Consider the following 25,374-nt stretch of genomic DNA (forward strand, 5'->3'; position numbering starts at 1 on the left):
CCTTCTTCTCACTCCCATAGCTATCCCATGACTCCTCGAGGCCATCACCATATACTGCCAGTTACTCTTACTGTGCCTTGGTGTTTATCTCCCAGTATTCCTAGGCTATAAACATCTTAAGAGGGCTTCCCTGGCGGTGCAGTGGTTGAGAATCCGCCTGCCGATGCAGGGGACATGGGTTCGTGCCCCGGTCCAGGAAGATCCCACATGCCGTGGAGTGGCTAGGCCCGTGAGCCATGGCCACTGAGCCTGCGCGTCCAGAGCCTGTGCTCTGCAACGGGAGAGGCCACAACAGTGAGAGGTCTGCGTACCGCAAAAAAAAAAAAAAAAAAAACAGAACATCTTAAGAGGCAGAACTTTGCTTCCTTGATGGTTTCCAACCAAGGGCTGTCTCGAAGAAGTTGCTCAAAAAGTTTCATTTGTGCAAGACACAAATATACTTAGGAATAAAATGATTTTTTTACTAGACTGAATGTTTTCCCCCATTTTCAACTGGGTTTTGAAATCATATAGACACAGCCAGCTGTATAATGTAAAATAATTTTCCCCCCTTCCCAAAACACGATATGTAAACTGTCGAAATCATGAATATAAAGAAGCACAAGTATGTGTGTAGGTATGTGCCTGTGCTTTGGGGGAAACATAAGTTCAAGTTTTGGCGAACTGATTTAAAAATAACAATAACCTCATAGTGTGTGTGGCCTGTTATTTTATGCAAAGTATTTTGTGTCTTGGGAGAGGTTGTCTTGGTGTTCCCTGAAACCTGACACATATATCACACCTCTAAGCTTGGCTTCAATTCAGATTTCCTAGAGTTACAACTCTGCCCCTTATGTGCTGACTCACCACCACTGTTCACTCTTGTTAAGTTTTCTGGCACCAGCACATGTTCTGTGACTTTTTTTGTCTCCAAAGGATACATAGTCACATCAGAGAAGAACTTTCTCCAACTGCTTTCCGCTTAGTGCTGACTAATTCCAGAGTACTTTTAGAGTTGAAGAAAATGGTTCTACACTCTGAGTTAAATTTAATTGCTGTTTCATAAACTTTCTCTGAAATTCTGCTTTTCCTCTTTGGGAAATAAGGGATCTTTATGTTGCAGACTTTTTCATTTGATTCCTGAAACTTCAGTAGGGAATTTAGATATAAAGAAACAAATTCTATTCAGAAAATCCACCCACTGCATGTAATAAAGTTATTTATAACAAGAAAATTCAAAGAAACAAAGCACAGACCCTGCGCTCAAGGAATTAAAGGCATCAACAGATATTAAAAAAAATTAAAGCATGTGTTGTGTCAAAAGGAGTATAATATAGGTTTTATAAAGAAAATAGAAAACGAAGCGTTTAGTAGTCTCAGAAGAATGTTATCACAATTAGATCGTGTGTGAAAAAAATTTGGAGATAGCTTAACGAAAGTGAACATTTCTTTTGAAGGGTGATGTCAGTGGTAGTTACATTATAAGGTTATTGTATGCAATAAATGAGTTAATAGAGATAAGGCATTTGGAATACCGGCTGTCACATGTTAAGCCGTCAGTTTGTGCTATTTTCAATGATCATTTTTCATTTCTGTGAGCTATTTCAAACCTCTTTACAAATAGTTGCTATATTTCCACATTTCCCAAGCAGGGAGAACTACCTGGTAATAGTCATTCCAAGTATATAAAATATGCTACTAAGAAGGATTATGCCACTGAGAGCTATCACAGTTAAGAAAACAAAAATTCTTAAGGCTTCCTTACATGTTCACAACAATTTAAAGGAAGAAAAGTTTAGTATCAGACATGTATTCTGCACAGAACAGATGTCTGATGGACTTTCAAAGACTCACGTAAATTAAGCAGATCTTGTTGATGCGCAGTACTGAACCTAACCGGTTAATTCCCAGATCCCTGTGTAAATTGCCATATAGCTTTGTGCCAGATGAATAATAACAGGAGCTGAGTCTTCTGGATTACCAGAATCAGAAGACATAAACTGAGCATGTTATTTCTTGCTATGTCAACAAAAAAACAAATTGATTACTTGTTTGATGTTGTTATGTCGGTGATAGATAATGTAGGTGCAGCCACTCACTCTCAGTTTATTTTTAATTACACAGCATGGTCAGGGTGTTACAGTGGGGAGAATTTAGCCGTGTGACCTTGAACCAGTTATTGCCAACACTGGGCATCAGCTCCGGCCTCTCAAATTGGAACGTACCTCTGCTGTTCCCTTCCTAAACTAAAATGCTGTGGCTCTAGAGGATAGAATTATACTATGGATACTATAGAAAATGGTTTACCACTCATTTGAAAGTTTCTTTTAAAAGGAATAATTTAAAGTGTGTGTAACAAAGCACAGAGCATTGCTCAATGTTGACTTGTCAAAAGATTACAATTTAGCTCTTGAAATAAACGTTTCCCAAAATAACAGCATTTGGGAAACTTTGAGCTCTTTTAGTCCTTTCACAGGAACTAAGAGGTCTTTCACATCACGAAGGCAGAATACTGAGTAACAGAAGAGACAAGAAGTCCTCAGTCTCCATCTCTCTGCCTGGGGACCCACTGGACTATTATTAGCATGGGATACAAAATAGATTTGGTAAACATTGGAAAAGTCTTGCCAAGCAGCATCTCAAAGACATATGGTCTTTTGTAAGTGCCATGATCAGTATAAACAAGCAAGATGTTCTAATTAAGAAGAAATCTTTGTAAGGCAACTTGTTCTATAACTTAGCACTGAGGTTCTGAAACAGTCAAAACTTTGGGGGTTGGGTAACCCTATTCCTTCTTCCATCCAGACTGAAACAGAGAGCTGCCATCTCTACTTTGACCACTAGAGGGAGGGCAACTACGTGGAATTACTCAGCTAAGGGGGTGGTTTCTCTAAGCGACACAGTCACCCTTGCCTCCTCAACCTGGTCTTCATAACAAATCAATCTATCATAGAAACTGATTTTCTTTGGCTTTTTGAGAGAATGGAAGTGTAGGGGGATGTGTTTTATCAGTGCATATCAGCTCCATCTTTTATATTCAGTGGGGTTATCGTATGGATATTATTTTCTTTTTATAATTTATTATATTATTATTATTATTTGGCTGTGTTGGGTCTTTGTTGCTGTGCACGGGTTTTCTCTAGTTGCAGTGAGCGGGGGCTATTCTTTGTTGAGGCGCACGGGCTTCTCATTGCGGTGGCTTCTCTTGTTGCGGAGCACGGGCTCTAGGGAGTATGGGCTTCAGTAGTTGTGGCATGTGGGCTCAGTAGTTGCGGCTTGCGGGCTCTAGAGCACAGGCTCAGTAGTTGTGGTGCACGGGCTTAGTTGCACTGTGGCATGTGGGATCTTCCCGCACCAGGGATTGAACCCGTATTCCCTGCATTGGCAGGTGGATTCTTAACCACTGCACCACCAGGGAAGTCCTGGATATTATTTTCTTATTTTTATAAACCTCACTAATAAGCTTAGTACAGAGCTGGTTGAATGATGGAGAGAGGGAATAAATGGCCATTCTTCTAATCTGCCCTGCCTTGTGCAGTGTGCCTGGATTTTCCTTTATAAGATTATCTCTTTTGAGTTAAAGAATTGATTATAATGATTTCATGGGATCGAGGTTTGACTAAAGTAACTTTGCTAATCCTCCCAACCCTAACATTCTATGATTCTGTATCTCCTCAACTGGAGTATTAACTTCTCAAGGGTAAGGAACTATGACTTAAATATAACACCTACTGCCAAGGCTGATCCCTTAATGGATGCTCACTATAACAGTTCATGATCAAAATGATTGCTAAAACTGGCTTGTTTATATGATTATTTACCATCTAGGAGCACCATAAAGAATGGGACATAGTTTTGATTCTCAAGGCATATAACTGTATCTCCTTGATATTTTTAAAATCTGTCGAAACTCAGGATGGTAGTGGTTAAACAAAATGGTCAGAAATAGTACTCCTGTTGTCCTCACTATTACCATCTTCCCCAACGTACCTATAAATCTATACCTGTCATAGGTACACATATTCCATACAACACACACACACACACACACACACACACACACACACACACACACAGAGTCTCAGATTCTAAGGCAAAAATCTTTACCAAATGGCATTATGCTAGATAACAAGCAATTGTGTAAAGACTTTCTCATTCTCATAAAGCTATAGTAAGGAGTACAATAAATTTAAAAAAACTATTTATGATTCACTAGCGAGAGAGGTATTTATAGGTCTTTTATAACATCATTCAATTACAACATAAAAAAGTAGAGACTCGGAAAAAGTTTAAAGATGATAGTGGTAGTAAAAATCATCTTTCCTCTTTTTGTTGTTGTTTTGAAACAAAGGAAAAACTGATGCTGAGGAATCACACAAGTACGAGAACTCAGGTCTCTTGGCTCTGAGCCCATTCTGTTATATCCTGCAGTAGAAATATCAGTGCAAGCTGTCCCTAGCATTTAGAAGTTAATATTTCTACCAGATTGTGAAGCTAAACTGTGTAAAGACGTAGAATCTGGAAAGGAAGCTCAGTTGGAAAATATTGCTAAGGGAAAATGAACCAAGACACAAAAAGTAAGGCCTCAATAAAGAGTGTAATTTTAATAGGAAACAAAAATGCCTAAAAATAAACTATGGAATGAGAAGACTTAGTTGTTACTAATTTAGAGCTATTAGTAACAAAGATAATAGACATTAAATAAATACATGGTTTATATCCTGCTTTTGATTGAGTCACAGGAGGAACTATGAATGAGGACATAAGGATAGAACTGAGGCTGCTTTGTGCTTAATTTGACACTGCCCCTTTAATATAAAGAATGCAAAAATATCAAAACCTGCTATAGGGGCTTCCCTGGTGGCGGAGTGGTTGAGAGTCCGCCTGCCAATGCAGGGGACATGGGTTCGTGCTCCGGTCAGGGAAGATCCCACATGCCACGGAGCGGCTGGGCCCGTGAGCCGTGGCCGCTGAGCCTGCGCGTCCAGAGCCTGTGCTCCGCAACGGGAGAGGCCACAACAGTGAGAGGCCCGTGTACTGCAAACAAACAAACAAACAAACAAAACCTGCTGTAATTATCTTAATACTAATAATAGAGTTGCTGGCTCTGTTTGGTGAGACTACAAATTCAATTAATTCCAATGCTGGTTCCAATAAGCTCTTTATGAATCTAAAGAAATTATTAACATGGCAAAGTTTGAAAGATTGAATCACAATAACAATTTCTTGCAAGATTTTTGAAGCTTTGAGCAGGTTTGCTTTCATGAAAATAACAATCTATTAACCTAATGCAGTAGAAAGAGCAAGCTGGGAAGAGAGGGAGCAAAGGGATGGGGGATAACAGGTAGGGAGGAAATAGCACGCCTCGTTCTTATTTACGCACCAAGTGAAAGTCAATGACAATGTGAGGTTTTTTTTTTTTTTTTTTTTTTACGCCAGGCTGACCCCAAGAGGATAAATTCTGTTTAGGATCTATTTTCTAAGACTAGGATATTTGACAACTGAAAAAAGCTGTGGCCTCTTTTGGGTCCATGTGTGCAACTGTAGATAAACTGGCTCCATCAGTCTGTACATTTGGGCACCAAGATTGGACAAAAGTTTTGAACTGGCATACATGGTATTGGTGGTGCTGCTGGTGGCAGCAGTGAAGAGTGCTTCTATAATCTGACAGTAAAGAAAAGAGTGAAAATAATTATTCAAGAAAGCCCTTCAAAAAAAGATAGCAGTAAAGTCTCTACTGGTTAATTAATTGATTAATTTAGGTCTAAATATTATAGGTATCGTGGCATAATACTCCTACTTAATTAGGAATCAATACAGTCTTCAAACCAGGGATAGCTAGAGGCAAGTCTCATCTGTAGCCTGAGTCTTTATACCTTTAAAAAAGTATTTTAGGTTTTCATGCCTGAATTAAATTATTTGTCTCTTCTATTTCACAAGAAGCTATAGGGGCCAGCGTTTTCCCAGTGTCCTATTACACGGTATAAGAGTTGTGCTATCCTTGCTATAAAAATGCCTTCTGCAAGTCATATTGTCACGTTTCCGTCCCTTAGCCATTGAGGATGTTTGTGTATCACATCACCCTAGGCTGGGACAGGTTCCTTCTTGTATGAGTCTGAGCTATTTCTTCAACCACCCTGGCTGATTGACCACGTACTGATGAGGTAACTGGCCAAGTCTCTCTTTGCTGGACATGATAGCTCCCGAGGCTTCACCACCAATACTGCCAGTTTGCCACTTGTCAATTAGGTAAGCTGAGAGCCAGTGCGGCCTATCATTTTTCTGCAGGGTGACTGCTTGGCTGCTCTGCTGGCATCCCATGACTACTTTGTTCTCATGTGTAGATGCTTGTTCTCATGTGTAGATGCTTGCTCAGCATACTGGAAAGGGCTGGTCTTTCCTCCCCTAGTTAGGGACAGGATGGCAGAGCCTGCAGGCAGGGAGCTGTTAGAATGACCATTTCTTAAATACAATCAAGCCCTTTCTTTATGGTCTTTTCCTGTTTCTCTCCCCCAGGACTCCTTTCTGTATCTATCAGGGATTAAAGTGGTGCCTTAGGCACTTCAAAGTTGAAAGGAAAGTTGGAGGGGGGGGGGGGCTTTTGAAAATCCTGTTGCCCCGCTCTCCACTCTGCCCAGTACTTGTGGGTTCATAGGCCTCACTTCCATCTGGTCTGGCTTTCTTCCTGGAGTGAAGTAGTCATGGGACTGGGTGGATTGGCTCAAGGGAGTGGGGAAGCTTTTTTCTTTCTTTTTTTTTTTTTTTTTACATTGTACTTATTTTGAGTCATTGGGAGGGGAATGGAGCTTAAAAATACCCTTTTTCCCTAGTAACATAAAAATGTTCATTATAGTAAGTTTGACTACCGATGAGAAGAGAAAATGGAAGGGGGGTAGTAAGAAAACTGACGTCTTAGGTTCTGAGCAGCAGTTAGATCGGTGTGGTCTTCCAGGCAGTGGGGTTTCTCCTGGCTTGCCTTAGCATGATCAGATTTTATCACCGCCTTTCTTTTCTGGTTCTTGGAATCAGAGAAGCGAGAGGGATGATTTCCCACATTGCCAGGTGGGTCCCCTGTTTTTATCAGGAGACATATGTGGGAGAATTTTTGGAATCTCCCGCTTATTATTGTTCTTTCAAGATCCTAAAAAGAGAAGAGGGGAGAAGTAAGAAATCAGACGGGGAAGTGACTCTGGGCATCCCTAGAGGGAACCTTACCACATAAGGCTGTCCCATGAACACTGCCACCAAGAAGGTGATTTTCTCCAGATCCTGAATTTGACAGGTCCTGAACTTAAAAAGACCCCAGAATCATGACTGTTGCATATTGGAAGTGTCCAGTGGGCCAGAAGAACCTATGACACTATGCGAGCAGTCAAGAGGGAGAGAATTGAAGCAAATGTGCTCAGGTAATCTCTGAAACCCACACTTAACCAAAGGGTCACTGAGAATGACTGACTACCCAGCACCTTTCCACCTGGTCTTGAGCTAAGGCTGCTTCCAGTGAGCCAGGAAAGTAAATAACCTTGGCTTTGGGGTAGAAGAGAATTTGTCCACTTGGTCTCAGCCTGCCTTAGTGATTCCAGTGGCTAGAAGGACAGGACAGGATCTGTGAGAGAGGAAGAATGCTGAGGAGGAATGCAAGGAGTTGTTTCTGGTGATGGAGCAGCTGGCATCCTGCTCTCACTGAGATTGGCCGGCCCAGGAGGATCCTATTTACTGCACAACTGCTGCCTCCATAGTCACTGGGACAGGAGCATTGTGGGCCAGGAGAGGTGAGATGGAGCTGGAATCAATGGAATCATTGCTTTTTGCCCCAGCTTCAAATAGGAGGCTGTTGCCAGCTGCCTGTTAAGGTTGAACCAGCTGCCACCAAGAAAAGGGCCAGCCTCTCCTTCTGGTTCATCTTCAGGAGATGCACCAGCTACAGCCTGCAGGTCTCTCTCTTGGTCTTCTGCCCAGAGGGAATGGACAGGCTGCCAGGTAGGCCTTTGGGATAGTTCTCTTTATGGGAGGCCAGAGGGAGAATTTAAAAGTATGGTGGAAAAAAAAAAAAAAAAGTATGGTGAGGGATTCAGCAAGAACAGGGTAGAAAATGAAGCTAGATTAAAAAAACAATGAGACAAGAGTCTTCTGTGGAATTATCCCCAAATCGAAGAGTTATGAAATTTATCATTTAGAGATATTGGTTAGGTGATCTCTTCCATTCAAGTAATCAAGGGAAATTAAAGCTGTTTTCCCCTTCCTCAGCCCTTATGCTTCCTGTAAGAGATTCCACTCTACCCCCTTCTTTGGATAAATACCCAGGTTTAGGGGTGAATAGTCTCTTGGATGGTAATATAAATAATACCCATTGAGGCCAACTTTCCAACAAACTGCGAGAATTAGCTGGGAGTTTCAGTTTGTTTGCAGGGAAATCTAGAAATAAACCAGGGGTGCTAGAACCAAGGTGAAATGGGCATGAGAGTGGGTGAGGCACCTATGGAGAGGAATATATGCCCTGCTTTGATTCGCCCGTTTGTTCTTGGTTCAGGAAAATACCAAGACTGGCCATTTTCAGGGACTTCTCATGAGGCACTGGTATCCTCTGTAGGTCTTTTGTAGAGTTTTCTGGCTTCTGGCACCAAGGAAACTCCTGGGAGAAGACAAGGCATAATGGATTTGTTGGCTGATTTTGTTCCCCTCGGGAGACAGGTGACTGGTTACAACATAGTGCTGACCTTTGGAGAGCTGACTTTCCATGTTGACACTTGGAGTGATTCACTGGGAGAGAAACCTTGTGGAGTCCCAGAATTTAATGGCTTTTTATTCCATTTTATTTTGTTATTCCCTTTTATTCAGCACAGCATTGGTTTTATTGGCCTGTGGCTCCAATAAAACTGTGCATCACACAGTCGTAGCACTCCCTGTTATGTGTACCTTTGGATTCCCATGTGTAAAGCCGGTCAATGCCACATAGTCTTTTCAGGGTGCACCTCTAGATTATGGCTTCTGTCCAGTTGCTTCACAAGAGAGCAGGGCAATATTGAGAGTGGTAAATATTGGGAGGCTGAGATGTTCACATCCCAGTTTGTTCTATAAAGAGCCACCACAAAATAAACCTGGCTTTGGGGGCACAAACTTTCATTCCCTAGACTCTTCTGTTTATTCCCTCCAAATCCTTTTATCTTGGTTTATGAGTCTAAATGTGATGCTAATAAGCATTCCCCTTGAAAAGCGTCTCTCACACGTTGCCATAAGAGATTGAGATCTTAGCTGATCCTTTTATTGAGAACATCTGGAAAAAAAAATATGACTTGAGTCTCTTTTCCACAGTTCTGGAGGTGAAGTAGTAGGCCCTGGTTTTTGAAATTACCAGCAGCCATAAGGGAGAACTTAGGATTTTGACAGGATAGTGGAATTGGGATTTGAAAAAGTGTAGAAATACCATTTTGAGATACTATCAACACCATAACATTTTCTGTATGTTCCAGCAGAGTCACTGGGATGGTGCTGTTGTAGACACATTGGGCATGGTTTACGGGGAAAATGTTAAGCTGTGAGGCAGTTGGTTTTTCCCTTAGATGATAAGCCAAACAGAAAATCTCAGGAAGATGAGAATACAATGGATGTTGGCATTTTAATAAGTATAGTTTTGGAAACATAATTAGAATCATGCATTTGAGAGGCAAAGATTAATTAGTGGAGTAAATGACATCATATATACATATGTAGCTTATGGCTGGCTCCAGTGCATCATGAATTGGTTAGTATGGGCTCACACATGGAATCACTTACGGCTCTTTGAGTAGGCAGAATGGAAACCTTGTATCCTGGACAACCTACTATTGACATACACCACTGGAAAGCTGGCTATCTTTCTTCCTCTACGTCTTAGAGGAAGAGAGATATGGAGGTCTTCCTCTCCATTCTCGCCCTTGCAATGTATGGTTTCAGTATTGGGTAGTAGGGATGGGGTTGAGGGTAGAAGTGGATGTCTCCCTGTTTCCCATCTTCACATATAGGCTGCTTTGAGGCTGGCTCAGTTCTTTGTAACTTCAAAACTCTGTTTTCCATCTAGGCTGAAGAAATTCCATAAAAAGTTATGTGATTCATGCAAAAGAATGAAATTGGACCCTTACCTAACACCATACACAAAAATTAACTCAAAATGAATCAAAGGCCTAAATGTAAGATCCACAGGTGTAAAACTCTTAGAAGAAAACATAGAGCCAAAGTTTTACCACTTTGGGTTTGACAATGATTTCTGGGACATGACACCATAGGCACAGGAAACAAAAGAAAAAATAGACAAATTGGTCTTTATGGAAATTAGAAAATTTTGTGCATCAAAAGACAATGTCAACAGAGTAAAAAGGCATCCCACAGACTGGGAGAAAATATTTGCAAATCATATATCTGATAAGGGATTAATATCCAGCATATATAAAGGACTCTGAAGCTCAACAACAACAAAAAACAAACAACCCAATTCAAAAATTGGCAAAGATCTTGAATAGACATTTCTCTAAGAACGTACTCAAATGGTCAATAAGCACATGAAAAGATGCTCAACATCATTAATCATAAAGGAAATGCAAATCAAAACTACAGTGAGATACCACCTCACACCCATTAGGATGGCTGCTAACAACAATAGCAACAATAACAACAACAACAAAAATGGAAAATAACAAGTGATGGCTAGGATATGAAGAAATTGGAACCCTTGTGCAAAGTTGGTGGGAATGTAAAATGGTACAGTTGTGGAAAACAGTATGACGATTCCTCAAAAAATTTAAAAATATGATTACCGTATGAGCTGGCAATTCCCACTTCTGGGTATATCCCTCCCCAAATTGAAAGCAAGGTCTTGAAGAGATATTTGTACACCCATGTTCATAGCAGCAGTTTTCACAATAGCTAAGATGTGGAAGCAACCTAGAGTCCATTGACAGACAAATCAACAAGTAAAATATGGTATATATTGGGTTGGCCAAAAAGTCCATTTGGGTTTTTCCATAACATCTTAAGGAAAAACCTGAACGAGTTTTACAACATGAAGAGAGTTACGGAGATGAATGGTGGTGATGGTTGCATAACATTATGAATGTATTTAATACCACTGGAATGTACTCTTGAAAATGGGTAAGGCAGTAAATTTTATGTTATGCCTATTTTACCACAATAAAAAAATTGGAAAAAAGGTATGTGATTACTTACTATGTTGCCTTTTGTACCCTCATTGGCTTTGTATACACATTTTACATGTATACACACACATTTTTATCATAGTTGACAAAACAGTGGATTTAATAAGGTGTTAACTTGGATTTTAGAAAATCTGAGTACTGAACAATAGGTGAAGTTATGTAAATTAATGTATATAAATGAATTAATATATAGGCATTACAATTATGTTGACAAATAGAAAGCACTGAATATGTAATATTAAGTGCCAAGACCAGAACACAGAACTATATACTGTGGTGATCTCATATCTGTAAAAATATGCAGAGAAAATAAACTTACAGGAAATATAACAAAATGTAAACAGTGGTTATCCATTGGCAGTGAGTTTGAAGGTAATTTTTCTTTTCTGTAAAACACTTTCTTCATAAAACATACTCTTTCTATAATCAGAAAAAAATTTTTATAATGAAAAATAGTCATAAAGTGAGTATTTTTTGTTTAGATAACACTGGATGTAAGTGTCTCCTTTACACCTGGTCAAAGGGTTGACTGACTATACCTGAATAATATTTGAGAATCAGATTCCTGATCAAGAATATACCACTATTATGAAATACATGGTTTCTAAAGGTAAATAAGATCTGTCTTACAATATTTTGACTTCCAGTGCCTTGTGCAGGCACATAATCTGCTGTGAATTGGAGGCCTGCCAGCTTGGGCAATACAGCTTAACAAATGAGGTTTATAAGCCTTTCTTCAGTTCCTATTGGTAGCATTTTCTTACTCAGATGTAAATACCACAGCTGGTGAAGTGGCAATATTAATTAACGTTGGGAAGTAGGTTGGGGGATATGAAAGAAGAGTCACTAAAACTGTCATAAGCTTTGACTGCAGGTAAAAAGCAGGTGGAAAGGTAGATAATGCTTTTCCTCCACCCTCTGAGAGGATAGATAATATTAACTGTCAACGTATAGAGGAGAAAAAAATCTTGCTTTAAGAGCTGACCATGGAGTTTCCTTTATGGGAAAGTTCCATTGTTTGGCTTGCTATCCGTGTTGATAATTTTGGTTGAGGAAAGAAGGCCTTCATGGCCCAGTTGTTATGAATGAGAGAGATCTTATATAAACAACTCTGCATGAGAATTGAATAGGGCATTTGGAGTATAGGGGCAAGTGAAGTAAGCAGAGAGGAGAAGGAAGGAGGAGGAGGTTAAGTGTGTGTAGGTCATGGTTGTAACTCAGAGAGTCTTAACAGAAGGCAGGAAAAATTCAGCAGTGGTGGTGGAGCGATGGTGGCAGATGACAGCTACGGAACTTGTCCAAAGAGGAACAGAAGCCTCTCTTCTGTTGATCTGTGCCACATTGTAAATAACCATCCCACTTCCTCAGCCAGCATTACCTTGAATTTTCAGTAAAGAGTCTACTACCTCCCATCGCCAGGTATGAGTATTCTTTTTGGAAGATCATGAAGAGAGGGCTATATTCCATAAATGGGTTGACAGAGAGAGGAAAGGAGAAGAAGAGAGGAGAGAGATATTGTTAGGATTTTAGTAGAGAATTGGAACCAAAGATGTCAAGGAAAAACATAAGTTTCCCAAGAACCCCCAGATGTTGAGAGGCATGCTGCACTGTCCAGGGTAATTAGAATGAGATTTGAGATCACAGTTTCAAAGGCAGGGTCACCCCAGTTGACATCTGTGTTACATTTGTACTTTTAGAGAGGCAGATTATTTTTTTTTTTTGCGGTACGCGGGCCTCTCACTGCTGTGGCCTGTCCCGTTGCGGAGCACAGGCTCCGGACGCGCAGGCTCAGTGGCCACAGCTCACGGGCCCAGCCGCTTCGTGGCATGTGGGATCCTCCCGGACCAGGGCACGAACCCGTGTCCCCTGCATTGGCAGGCGGACTGTCAACCACTGCGCCACCAGGGAAGCCCTAGAGAGGCAGATGTTTAATAGTTAACACTTTCAGATTGATTGATTAATTGATTTTTCGCTAACCAAATGCCCAGCTCAGGAAAAGCTCAGTCTGAAGTTTGGATTTATATCAGTTCATAGGTTTAGTCTTTCCCTGCTTGTTTTAAGTAATACAGTTTGTAGATGAGATTTGCAATTGTCAATTATCTGTTCTCCTGCCAATATTAAAAAAAATAGGCATGGAAGAATATAACCATAAAACATTTAATCAGTTAGAAGAATGAGGTTTATTTCCCCCTACTGGGTCATGTTTTCCAAATAGTCTTCAGAGAGTTTAAGTTGATTAATATTTGTCATGTCAAAACCACATAATTGCAGTTCAGCCCATTAGTATGCCCATAGTCTTACGGCACAGAACAGAGCAATCAATTTATCACTAAAACTTCATTTGTTTACTACCCAAATAAATAAAAGAGCAGGATTGGAAATTATGTCAATGCTGTTAGTAGTGATTTTGGGGGCTCTTATTTTCCCTCAGTAATTGAGGTGTTGGATCCAGGATATTTCTGCTTGTGAGAGCCAAATCCATGAGTATTCTACTGCAGCACATCCCATCAGCCATTAATCAAGGTATTTAGAAGTGAGGGTGAGAGACCTCATTCTGGACAGTTCAGTTTCTTATTCATGAGTTCAGAGAGTTTTCTTTTTTTAAATGCCTTTTTTCCTTTTCCACTCTGTTTTTTATTAGATGATCTCATTTTGGGGGGAGCAACGAGGAAAAATGAGTACACAGGGATTATCTGTGCTTAGAAATGCACGTTTATGGAAGTGCAATTTCAGGTTGAAGTATTATTAGACAAACTAAGTATGGCATACTAAAAAAGCAGTAGAAAGTAGGAGATTTGGCTTTTAGTTGATACTTTATTTATTGCAAGCTCTGTGATGTTGGGCAAGTTACTTAGCTTTTCAACTCCTCCTTATCTAATTACTGGACGGGAATAATAATACATGTCCTACCTGAAGACACAGGACTAAGTGATCACCTGTCTACCTGAGCTATATAGCACTTTCCCTCTATAGCCCCTTACTGTACTATGTTTCTTTTTCATAGCATGTATCTCTACCTGGTCTTTTACTATAGGTATATCTATTTTCTGTTTATCCAAGTAGAAAGTAAGCTCCATGAAAACAGCATTCTCTCTGTGTTATTGTTACCAGTGCTAGGGCAGTGACTGGCACGTAGTGTATGATCAAGAATATCTGTGGAAAAGATGAATCCTAGCTGTGCAACCTAGGATTATAAGATGGAATCTGATGCAGCGTGGTGGTTAAGCTTTGTTATCAAGACGTCATGGTTCAAATCTCAGCCCCACCACTTCCTGGCCGTGTGACCTGGGGTTAGTTAATTAGCTTCTTAGGGTTTCAGTTTTATCTTTTGTCATGGGTAGAATGGGCCTAACAAGAGTACCTAACTCTGAGTTGTTATGAGAATAAATAAAATAATTCATGTAAAGTAAACAGCACAGGGTCTGAATTCATTGTCAATTGTCACTATGAGTTTCTGGATTCATAAAGCATGGACTCAGCTTATCCACGCTAGAATGAAAAAATTAGATGGTGCCACAGTCAAGACTTAGAACGACAAAGGTTTACCGTTGTTATCTCATAATAAATGCTATCTCCTGGTAATCTCAGTTTTGAGGTATAGTTATGTTTGCTGTGTTTGCAGGCTGAATGAAGACTCTTTTACAGTATGACCTCTCGTCACTATCTTATTGCACGGTGAAAGTGACACTCAGGATAGCGGTGAGCCAAGCCGAAGTGGCTGATGAATTACTTTGGAGCCCATGGGTCACGAGGAACCTGAATAGGATCACTGTCTGGGCAGCAGTGATGGTGGTGGTGTTGCTAAAATGGGAAGAGGACACAGTCAGGTGGCCCTGAGCTTGTGTGGGACCCAGCAGGACTGGGTTGTGCCTCTGCTCAGAGCTGAGCCTGTTCCCCTGCTGCCTTAGATCCGTGGAAACCTTGATAGTGAAAGGAGACTAGGGATAAGGAATGGGAAAAGGGAGGAAGCTAACCTTTACTCAGTACCCTTATTTGTCAGGTACTGTCAACCCTGTCAGTAACTTAAAAAGTTGTTATCTCATCCAGTCTTTATCATAACCCTTGAAATAGACATTTTGTTTATTTAATAAAGACCTGAGGCTGAAGAAGGTTAAACAACTCATTCAGGGTCAGCGGCAAGCAAGAGATGATCCAGAAGTTTGAATGTAGACCTCTCTGACTCCAAAGACTGTGTCTTTCATTATGGAGGTCTGACTTGCAGAGAAAGGGTCAGTACTTGGATCTAAGAAACCCATGTGGAGAACCAGCAGCAGAAGGGGACACTGAACAAACTGCCGTCTCCGGTGGCTCCTCTGCCTTCCAGCCCTGCTCAGCATCCAGACTGGACACAACTTAAAGCAGAGACACATAGGCTGATGGAGAAGCAGAGTTCGGGGAATCAGGGAAGTTTTCTCTGCCTCATCCCGGCCCCTCACCCCTTGACTGAGATGATTTAGGTGCTCTTCCTATACATTACCATAAATCATTTGTGAGTGAACCTCGCTCTGTACCTGACACAGTGTTTTCTACCTATTTCCTTCACTGTCTGCCTTCTACTCTAGTATGTGATCTCCTTAGTCATCATTTTGTCCTTAATACCCGATAATATTGCATGTCATGTGGTTGGTGTTCAGAGTTGCTGCAGAGCTGAGTGAAGGTAATGGATGGGAGTAATGGTTGGAGTCGGTCTCGAAAATATCAGCAGCTCATGTCTTACTTCCTTTTATGATGACTGTTTTAATATCTTCCCTCCCATGACCTTCTACCCTCCTGCCCCCTACCGTTCTTTCTTGTACACAGGAATAAAACTGGTTACAAAAGCAAGGCCACTGTTTTCTCTGCTTGAGGGCCTAAGAAGAAGGTGGTGGAGGTGGTGGACCCAGGGCTGTTTTGCGTCGCAGTTAAGTCTACTCTGGACAGGCCAAGAGGTTATGCATAGGTTACGAATGGTTTGCCAGAGCTGGAAAATATCACAGAAGCTGATGACTTGAGAGATGAAGGGTATGTAAGAGGCCAGATCCACTGATCATGGGCAAGAAATAAACTTAGGCACTGAGGTTGCTCCTTAGGGTATTTTCTTTGGTTAAGCATCATATTTTAATTGACTGCCAGCAATTTTTATGTGTATTTTATAAAATCCTGCCCTGAAGCTTAGATTAGGGAGCCAGTTTAGCAGAGCAGTTATGAGCATGTATTCTGGAGGCATTATGCGTTCAAACCTGGTTCCGCCACTTCCTGGCTCTGCTTGACTTTGTTAAATTTACCTAGACTCTGTACCTCAGTTTCCTCATCTGTAAAATGGCAGTGCTCTGAGGACTAAATGAGTTAATACATAGGACACACTGAGAACCAGGCCTGACACTTAGGAAGCATTACTGAGTGCATTATTATTGTAATTGTTAGTACTATTATGCAGCCTTCAAAACTTCACAGCAGCATTGTAATGCGGATTTCAAAACTGATGATTTGCCTGTCCAACAAGATACATTGGAGACCGCTGTCCACAATCGTTCCTAGTTTTAAAGAATGGAAAAAGCAAATGACTAGTGAATAACTTAGTATAGTGGAACAATCACTAGACTCTACCAGATTTAGAGTTGAAAGTTCTACCACTCTAGCAGCATGATCTTGGAAAAGTACCTTCAGCCCCTGGTCTCAATTTTCTTTCCTTTTCTTTAATATGAAAGGGTTGAATTAGATCTACGATGACAAGTAAGTGCAAACAAACTGCTAGTCCACCCACCTGTGACCATGGAAGTCCTGGCGAATAGATACATCAGCATACTTGAGACTGGTAGGTAGTAACACTTGAGAAATTAAGCATTGTAGAACCAGAGAAAGTGACTGTTTTGACAATATGAGGAAGGAAGAATTTTGAACATCCAGACTACTTCCTTACTGGATCTTATTTCAACCACTTGGAAATTTTCTTCCAGAGTCTAAAGAGCAAGATTGCTACATGCATTAAAAATAGACTGAATTTGCTTACTCATAACAGGTTAAAGCACTAGTTTTAGCTTTCTACTGACCCAGAGATAAAGGTTTTGCGAGGGATTTGGGTCCGCAGTTCTGCATTCATCAAGAACCGAATGCCCCAGTAGAAAACTCTAGACTCCTCCCTGTGAAAGCAGTGAGGGAAGGCCTTTGCTACTGACATCAAAGGTGTTCTTTTTTTTCTGAAGTTTCGATCATAACTTCATTGCCATGCTTGTATTACTTATACCATTTATAGGTCCATGTTTTCTGTGGCAGTTCTATAAAAACCAATTTTATACAAACCTGGAAATGGCAAAGAACTCTCTTGCTGGGAAGCGCTGGTACTACTGGAGCAGTTTTGGGCTTTCCTTAAAATTAGATTTGTTTAAGCTTCTCATTTGCAATTTTTTTTTTTTTTTTTTAAATAGGAAAGTCTTTTCTCTTTGTGGTTCTTTGAGACTAGGTGAAACTAGAGCCAAAAGACAGTAGCAGGAGAAATAAAGCAAACCAGTTATTGGGTGGTAGGGATAATAGAGTAAGGTTAGGGAAGTGAGTCTTCTAGTTCTACCAGTTTTGTAAACTTACCCACGCCCCCCACCCCACCCCCCGCCCCCGCTCCCGCCATGTGTTAGCATCCTTGTATGTCTCTGTCATTAAGTTTATCAAAACTTTCCTTGGACAGAATGAAGAAACCTGCTTAGGAACCTGACCTACTCACTAACTCTTAGGGGCAAGTGACTGGTTGCTCTTAAAGTGCCTGCTCATTTGGACAGCAGCCTGCTCTCCAGGAGTGGCCAAGTGTGATGAAATCACTCCCTGAAGAGCTGATTATCACCCGCCGTGATAATCACGGGGCAGCTAACATCTGAGCACTGGCTAAGCATTAAGTGCTTGGCCACGCACACCATGCACTTCCTCTGTTAGTCTCACAACGCCCCTATGCGTTCGGGATGACTGTTGTTCCCATCTTACGGATGGGGCATCTGAGGCTTAGGCTAGTCAGATAACTCAAGTTACAGATGGGCTCATGCAGCTAATATGTCTGGAGCTGGGATGTTGACTCTACAGGCCATGCTATTAACCAATTTATTATCAACAGTATTCCAGCATTTTTCTGAGGACAACATTTGATAAGGGTTGTTTGATGACACAGTCAATGAAATACCGTAATTGACAAGAGGGATGGAGGGGGTCCAGTGTTTTTGTTTGTCCTATAAATGACATACCCTATTTTCTTTCTTTTTATAAACTTATTTATTTATTTTTGGCTGTGTTGGGTCTTCATTGCTGCGCATGGGCTTTTCTCTAGTTGTGGCGAGCGGGGGCTACTCTTCGTTGCAGTGCGTGGGCTTCTCACTGCGGTGGCTTCTCTCGTTGCAGAGCATGGGCTCTAGGTGCACAGGCTTCAGTAGTTGTGGCACACGGACTTCAGTAGTTGGACTCGAGGGCTCTAGAATGCAAGCTCAGTAGTTGTGGTGCACGGGCTTAGTTGCTCCGCGGCATGTGGGATCTTGCCGGACCGGGGCTCGAACCCGTGTCCCCTGCATTGGCAGGCGGATTTTTAACCATTTTGCCACCAAGGAAGTCCCGACATACCCTACTTTCTTGAGCCTCTGCTTCTTCTGTTTGATTATGTTTATGTCTTGAAATCAATGGGTTCTCCTCAAAAGTGTGATAAGAAATCTGAGAAGGAAGCAACCCTGCAGAAGAAAGGGAACTATGACAGGCTGATAGTGAGTGTGGAAATGAAAGCACAGAGGTGTCCCTAAAGTCTAATTGCTAGTATTATACTCCAGAGGGAAACTTTGATACTAAGCATCAAGAATTCAACCCTCCTCATCATTTCACATATTGGGCATATAGTTTGTGCGAGGATTACAACCTGAATCTTTTTAGGTACCTCTGGTTTCTGACACAGCAACAGCCTTTGAATCACTGAGTGTTTTTGTCACTGCTGCTTAATCTCTGATGCAGCCAGTTTATAGACGTGAGGAGTTTTTACTTTATCTGTTCCAACCACACTCCCACTTTCTGCCTTTGTATAAGGAAGAAGCTTTGACTCTGTTGCTCGGTGCACGTGTGCAGATGTGTGTGCCCCGTTGTGTGTGTGCATCTGGACATTCTTGAAGATGCCGGAAACAATGGTGAAAAGTGTGGGAGAGCGAAGACCTTTATTGCGTAACAAACCGAAGGCACCAAGGAGGCCGCGTTTGTCGTGAGTTAAAAGGTTTATACAAAGATTTTCTTAGTAATGTCTAAGATTTAATAGGGTAATTAACCTTTCCAAGTGTTAGTGCTGGATTATGGGATCAGCTATTATCCCTGGCTGCAGAGTAATCCTCTGTGTGTTGCTATGAGCAGGACTAAGTGAAGAGAATACTCAGGTTGCCAAACAAAGATATGGTCGCAGCCAGCTTGTTTAGGTTTTTAAATGCATTTTCTGGTGCAGTTAAAAGAACCCCTGTTTCTGTGAGACTATCATTGACCTTTTACAGCCACTGAGTGGAGGGGAAAGGCAGAGAAATAAATATACATGCTTTGTGCTTTTTATTCCTTAACAACTAATTATTATTTTTAAAATAATGACAGGCATAATCATTGGAGACTTTATTTTAAGCCAGAAAATACAATTTAACAGGAAGAAAGACTTGCAGGAATAGGGCAAAAGGTTTTCATCTAATTCTAAAAGTTCTGCCTCTTTCTCTTTCCTTAATTGAAGTTAGTGAAAACGGCCAAACAGTCCAGCAAGCCAACAAAAATCGAAGGGGAGACACCGCAGCTAATGAGACTTGGCTATAGCCTTTAATCAAGGTTGATTATTTAATGTAGCCAATCAAAATATTGATTACAGATAGATGACTTTGTTATATATGTATATACATACATATATATATGAAAAAAGTTCAGGACATACTATACCATGTGCGTTGAACCCTGAAGGTATAATGATGGTGTTGCAATTCAGCCAGTGGCCTCTGCTCTGGCTTTGCTTAAACTTCCCCTTAGCTTTGACTAGGATTCTGCTCTGACTGTGTAAATGAAGGGGTTATTCAGGACTATATGTCTATTGGTTTGGCAACTGGTTGTAGTTACTGCTAATTTTCCCCAAACTGCTCCAAATATTTTGTTTACATGAACTCTTGTAATTCTCAGCTGTTGTATCACTGCTCAGGTAAAAAATAGTTCGCTTTTGGATTGTTACTCCTTCCCTGTCCATGGGGCCACACTCTTTGTGTTGGCTCCACTGTTATGATTGGCTGCTTGGCATAGGAAGGGTCACTAGGTTTGTTCTTTCTTGAACAGTGTCTGTATTTTGGCCTTAAATTCTACTTAACGAGTGAGATCCAGCAGAGGATGTTGGTGGGTGGTGGGGAGACATTCTGTAATTTATTTGCCTTTTATATAGAAATGATATGAGGATGATGACTTACTCAAGGTGTACCTAGTATTTTCCTGTGTAGGGCAGGGCAATGTGTTCTATGGAGAATTTTAAGGGCGAGGAAAAACTTGCACTGGGTGTTCTGGTGATCTTAAAGTCACATCAGTGCTTTAGTTATATCCATATATATAGTTATGTCTCTCTCTCTATCAAGAGGCCAAACTTCCAGTACCTGAGCTGTTGGGAAGAAGGCCTGTGGAGAAGGGAGATGTGCTCGTGAGAGCAGGATGAAGATCAGGATGCATGTGAATATCAATCGCCCTGCATGCCACCAAAAATGGCTCATGCAGCAGTTTGGGCTGGGGTGCATGCCAGTGTAGTGTAGCCCCCATATATTAGGTGATGCTCGCCAGTAACATTCCCAGACTGCTGCTACCATTGGGGCAAATATTACCCAAGGACAGTCATGATATTATCCAATGAAGGTCGAATAAGAAATTGTGTTTCCTGTCCAAAGGGGATTAAAATGCTCTTTTATTGTCACACCACACAGAATACTGGTCATGGTGGAGGAGGGATGAATCAGGGTGGTATTTGTAAAAAAGTGAGTGAGAGAGCTACAGCATCAAGCAGTCGTTTCTGTTAATAAGTAGAGGCAGCAGTCAGCATTTTGCACACTTTGTACATGTTGCACAGCATATTGATGGGAGAAAAATCTCCTGGAGGAATCAGTTTATAAAGACTCATGATTTAAAATGAGTTGCTTAGCCTTTATGGATGAAAAGCTTGAGCTTTTGGGAAACTCTTAGGGACAAGCATATTGAAGGTGTTCCAGAGCAAGATAGGGACCAGCAGCAGAGGATCAGCACACGCTGGAAAAATTCAGGCTGGAAAGGAGAAGAGACTGTTTGCTGGACGAGGAGGAACTGGTTTTGAAGAAGTAGACGTTGTGTAATCTCTATTATTGGTTTATACAAGTGTGTGCTTGTGGGTCTTACTTCATTGTGTGTGTTTTAACATATCCTCTTGTTGTCTTACTAAAACTCTTAGTGTTGTTGAAAACCCGGTCTGGGTAGACTCGTTTTGACAATTCCAGGCAAGTTTCTGGGTCCCTTAGTGGCCCAGGCAAAGAAGTAGAAGCTCCAATAGAAAGCTGCCATGACAGGTTTAACTTCTGAGTGGATGTGCTCAATTCTGTCACAAGTGGGCAGTCACTATGATAAATCCTCATCTAGACTGCATCTGAAATATTGCCAAGGACACACTGTCAAGGTGGGTGGGTAAGAATCCTTTTATGGGCTTTTTTTGGGCTATTGCATAGGTGAGGAAAATGGGGGCAGAATAAAGAGGGTGAGATTGGGAGAGAGGGTGGGCTTCAGTCCCCTTGACGGAGAGCTGGATAGAATACGACTTCATTCTGCCACAATCATTTCTCTTCTTACTAATGATGAGGTCAAGTATCCATATGATGGAAATCAAAGAATTTTAAAAAAACTTCTTCAGTGGGTTCATGGCAACTCCAAAGCAGGTCACCAAGAATAATGAAAGTAAACAGAGAATCCATCTTCCAATGATGGGAAGAGTGACTACACTCTCACATTAGTTAAAATTAGTTTCTAATGTTTCAAAAAATTTCCAATTGCAGAATCACTTTATGGATGTCAATATATTTATCAACTCAGTTTATGATAGTTCTGGAAATTTCTTCATCTCAAACAGAGGTAAATAATGATGCTACTTTACATGGAGGTTTTTTGTTTCCTTTTAAGGTTTTAAATTTATTTTAAAAGATAATCCATAGCCATAGCAAAAAGTCAGAATAAACCGTAGTAAAAAGCATATTGTCTAAAAACCCAGAACATACAAAGAAGTATAGCGAGGGGCTTCCCTGGTGGCGCAGTGGTTGAGAATCTGCCTGCTAATGCAGGGGACACAGGTTCGAGCCCTGGTCTGGGAAGATCCCACATGCCGCGGAGCAACTAGGCCCGTGAGCCACAACTACTGAGCCTGCGCGTCTGGAGCCTGTGCTCCGCAACAAGAGAGGCCGCGACAGTGAGAGGCCCGCGCACTGCGATGAAGAGTAGCCCCCGATTGCCACAACTAGAGAAAGCCCTTGCACAGAAACGAAGACCCAACACAGCAAAAATAAATAAATAAATTTAAAAAAAGTAACAAATGTTCAAAAAAAAAGTATAGAGTAAAAAATTAAGTTAGAGTGATTTTTAAAAATTTTAAACTTTTTTGAACATAGAGTTTTTGTGCTGCTCTCCTGCATTTTAAAAAGATAAACAGAAGCTTCTTTTTGTTCTGTTCTGTTTTTATTTTTTAGCTAAGGGTATTGGTCAAATTGGTCTACTTCTTGATAGTCCTAGAAACTTTCTAATCTTGGAAAGTGGTGCATCAGGTGGAGTTTTGGGCAAGTTATATGTACAGTTTTAAAAAACTGGTCTACTCTCTTTCTTGGGACTATCCATTTTTGCTTCCATTCATTGTTTTGGTTCCTAGTCGACATGGTTGAGCTTTACACATATGTATTTTATATATATATATACACACACACACACATATGTGTTAGATAGATATATATATGGGTTAACAGAATGGCTGATGGTCCCATTCCAACTCTCAATTGGAGATGATCACCTGAGGGATTTGTGATACTAAATAGGAACGTTAGTTCCCATTTTGCAATCCAGCTCTGGTGTTAAATATACACTTCTCTGGAGCATCCCTCAGCTTGGAATTCTTTCTTCCGCCCCTGCTTCCCCCTCCTCCCTCCATCCCTTCCCTTTCCCTCTTCCCCTTCTCCCTTCTTTCCTCCCTCCCTTCCCCCTTTCTCTCTTGTGTCCTTTTTTCCTTTTTCTTTGCTATTTTGTGTAGAATTCTTTTTTTTTTAAGGTAGATAAGAGCTCTGATTCTTGGAACAAGAAACACAATTTTAGTGCCAAGTGAGGTAATATCATTAAACACACACAATTAGCCAAGGTGCTGAGGAGGAATAATTTATAAATTATGAAATTACCAGGGAGTAATTTTATGAAGAGAAATAGCAATTTTATTATGCTATCTGCATATGTCAACATACACCCACGTGCATAGACACGTGACTTTTTTATTCCCAAGTGCCTACTCATATTATAGGAAGAGGCCTTAGAGATGATTCAGTTTATCTACCTTACATTATAGAAGAGGAAACTAAAGCCCCAAGAAGTTAGGCTACTTGTCCAGGGTCACCAAGATACATCTGTCTGAGCTATATTCACAACCCAGTCTTTGGACTTCTAAACTTCTCCCATTATATCACAGGATTATGTATTATTTGTTTTGTATGTGTTTTTCCCAATCTTATTTTGAAAATAAAATACCTATAGAAAAATTGAAAGAATGTTAAATACTATGAACACCAATATATTCTTTATCAATTGTTAACATTTTGCCACATTGGTTTTTCTCTGTTTCTGTCTGTCTGTCTCTCTGTGCATATGTAAGATATGCATATGCATATCTTTCTTTTTTACACTTTTTACACTTTCTTTTTTCTAAACAGTTTGAAAGGAGGTTGTGAACATCACTCTTAAATAGCTCAGGACATGTTTCCTAAGAACAAAGGCATTCTTCTACATAAGCACAATAAATTATCCCAATTTATCATCGATCTACTATTATTATTATATCACATTCAGTCTATACTCACATTTCCCAACTCTCCTTGTAATGCCATTTAGTTATTCTTTTTTCAATCTAGTGATCCAAGTAAGGATCACATTTGGCATTTAGTTGTCATGTCTATTTAGTTTCTTCTAATCTGGAATGATTCTCCCATTGGTTTATTTTATTTTTTTTTAATAAAGGGTCTGAGTGATTTCCACGATAATGTGCTAGGCTTTTTTTTTTTTTAATATGTTGGGGGTAGGAGTTTATTAATTAATTAATTAATTTTTGCTGTGTTGGGTCTTCGTTTCTGCGCCAGGGCTTTCTCTAGTTGTGGCAAGTGGGGGCCACTCTTCATCGCAGTGCGCGGGCCTCCCACTATCGCGGCCTTTCTTGTTGCGAAGCACAGGCTCCAGACGCGCAGGCTCAGTAGTTGTGGCTCACGGGCCAAGTTGCTCTGCGGCATATGGGATCCTCCCAGACCAAGGCTCGAACCTGTGTCCCCTGCATTAGCAGGCAGATTCTCAACCACTGCGCCACCAGGGAAGCCCCTCCCTTTTCCCTTATAAAAGCCCCTTTAGAGTCTTTTATAACACTGACAGTTTTGCAGAGTCAAGTCCAATTGTTTGGTTGAATTTGGATTTGTCTGGTTGTTTCTCCATGATTAGCTTCAAGATAAACATTTTTAAGCCCAGAGCTCTCCACAGGTGATGTTATGTACTTCCCGTTGCATCACACCAACAGGCATGTATTGTCAAATGGCTCTATTATTGTTGAGACTAATATTTACATTTCTTTTAAATAAATCTGTATGGACATTTAGAGACACTTAAAGGTCATGAAAAACACTATAAGGAGAAAATCATCTCAGCCTGAGAATCCTATATATTTGTGATAGAAAAAGTCATGTAGTCAAAATAGACTCAGAAGCCAATTTTGAATCCCTCAGAGCAGTATGTCCTCTCATGGCTGTGTTTATAGGTACTGATTTATCCAACTTTCTCTGAATTCAGAGCAGTTTTATAACTACACCGAAACTATATTTCATCTGATTAACGCTGGCATTAGCAAAATCCTTAATTAGAGGTCAGTATTCTATAGTGAGAAGCAGAGTGCAGCCTGGGGGCCGAGTTCCATAGAAGGATCGTTAAGGATTGTGCAGCGTTGGAGAAGAGAAGGTACTAGGAGACAATTCACTGG

At 40.7% G+C, this 25,374-nt stretch overlaps 1 protein-coding gene across 17 annotated transcripts in view; it reads left to right on the forward strand.

Moving 5' to 3' along the window:
* RNF144B (ring finger protein 144B) overlaps positions 1 to 25,374 on the forward strand; it is an 850,456-nt gene that overhangs the window by 287,069 nt on the left and 538,013 nt on the right. For 4 of the 17 annotated variants that reach the window (XR_013830102.1, XR_013830103.1, XR_013830104.1 and 1 more), the window contains exon 10: positions 19,191 to 19,371. The exons of 10 other annotated variants lie outside the window; for them this stretch is intronic. The gene's annotated coding sequence lies outside the window, so the exon portion shown is untranslated. Of the gene's footprint in view, positions 1 to 15,968; positions 16,170 to 16,855; positions 16,963 to 19,190; positions 19,372 to 25,374 lie in introns of all 17 variants that reach the window. 3 more of the 17 variants (XR_013830101.1, XR_013830105.1, XR_013830106.1) reach the window with 3 other exon arrangements.

The sequence above is a fragment of the Stenella coeruleoalba genome, assembly GCF_951394435.1.
Source record: "Stenella coeruleoalba genome assembly, chromosome: 10".
Taxonomy (NCBI): domain Eukaryota; kingdom Metazoa; phylum Chordata; class Mammalia; order Artiodactyla; family Delphinidae; genus Stenella; species Stenella coeruleoalba.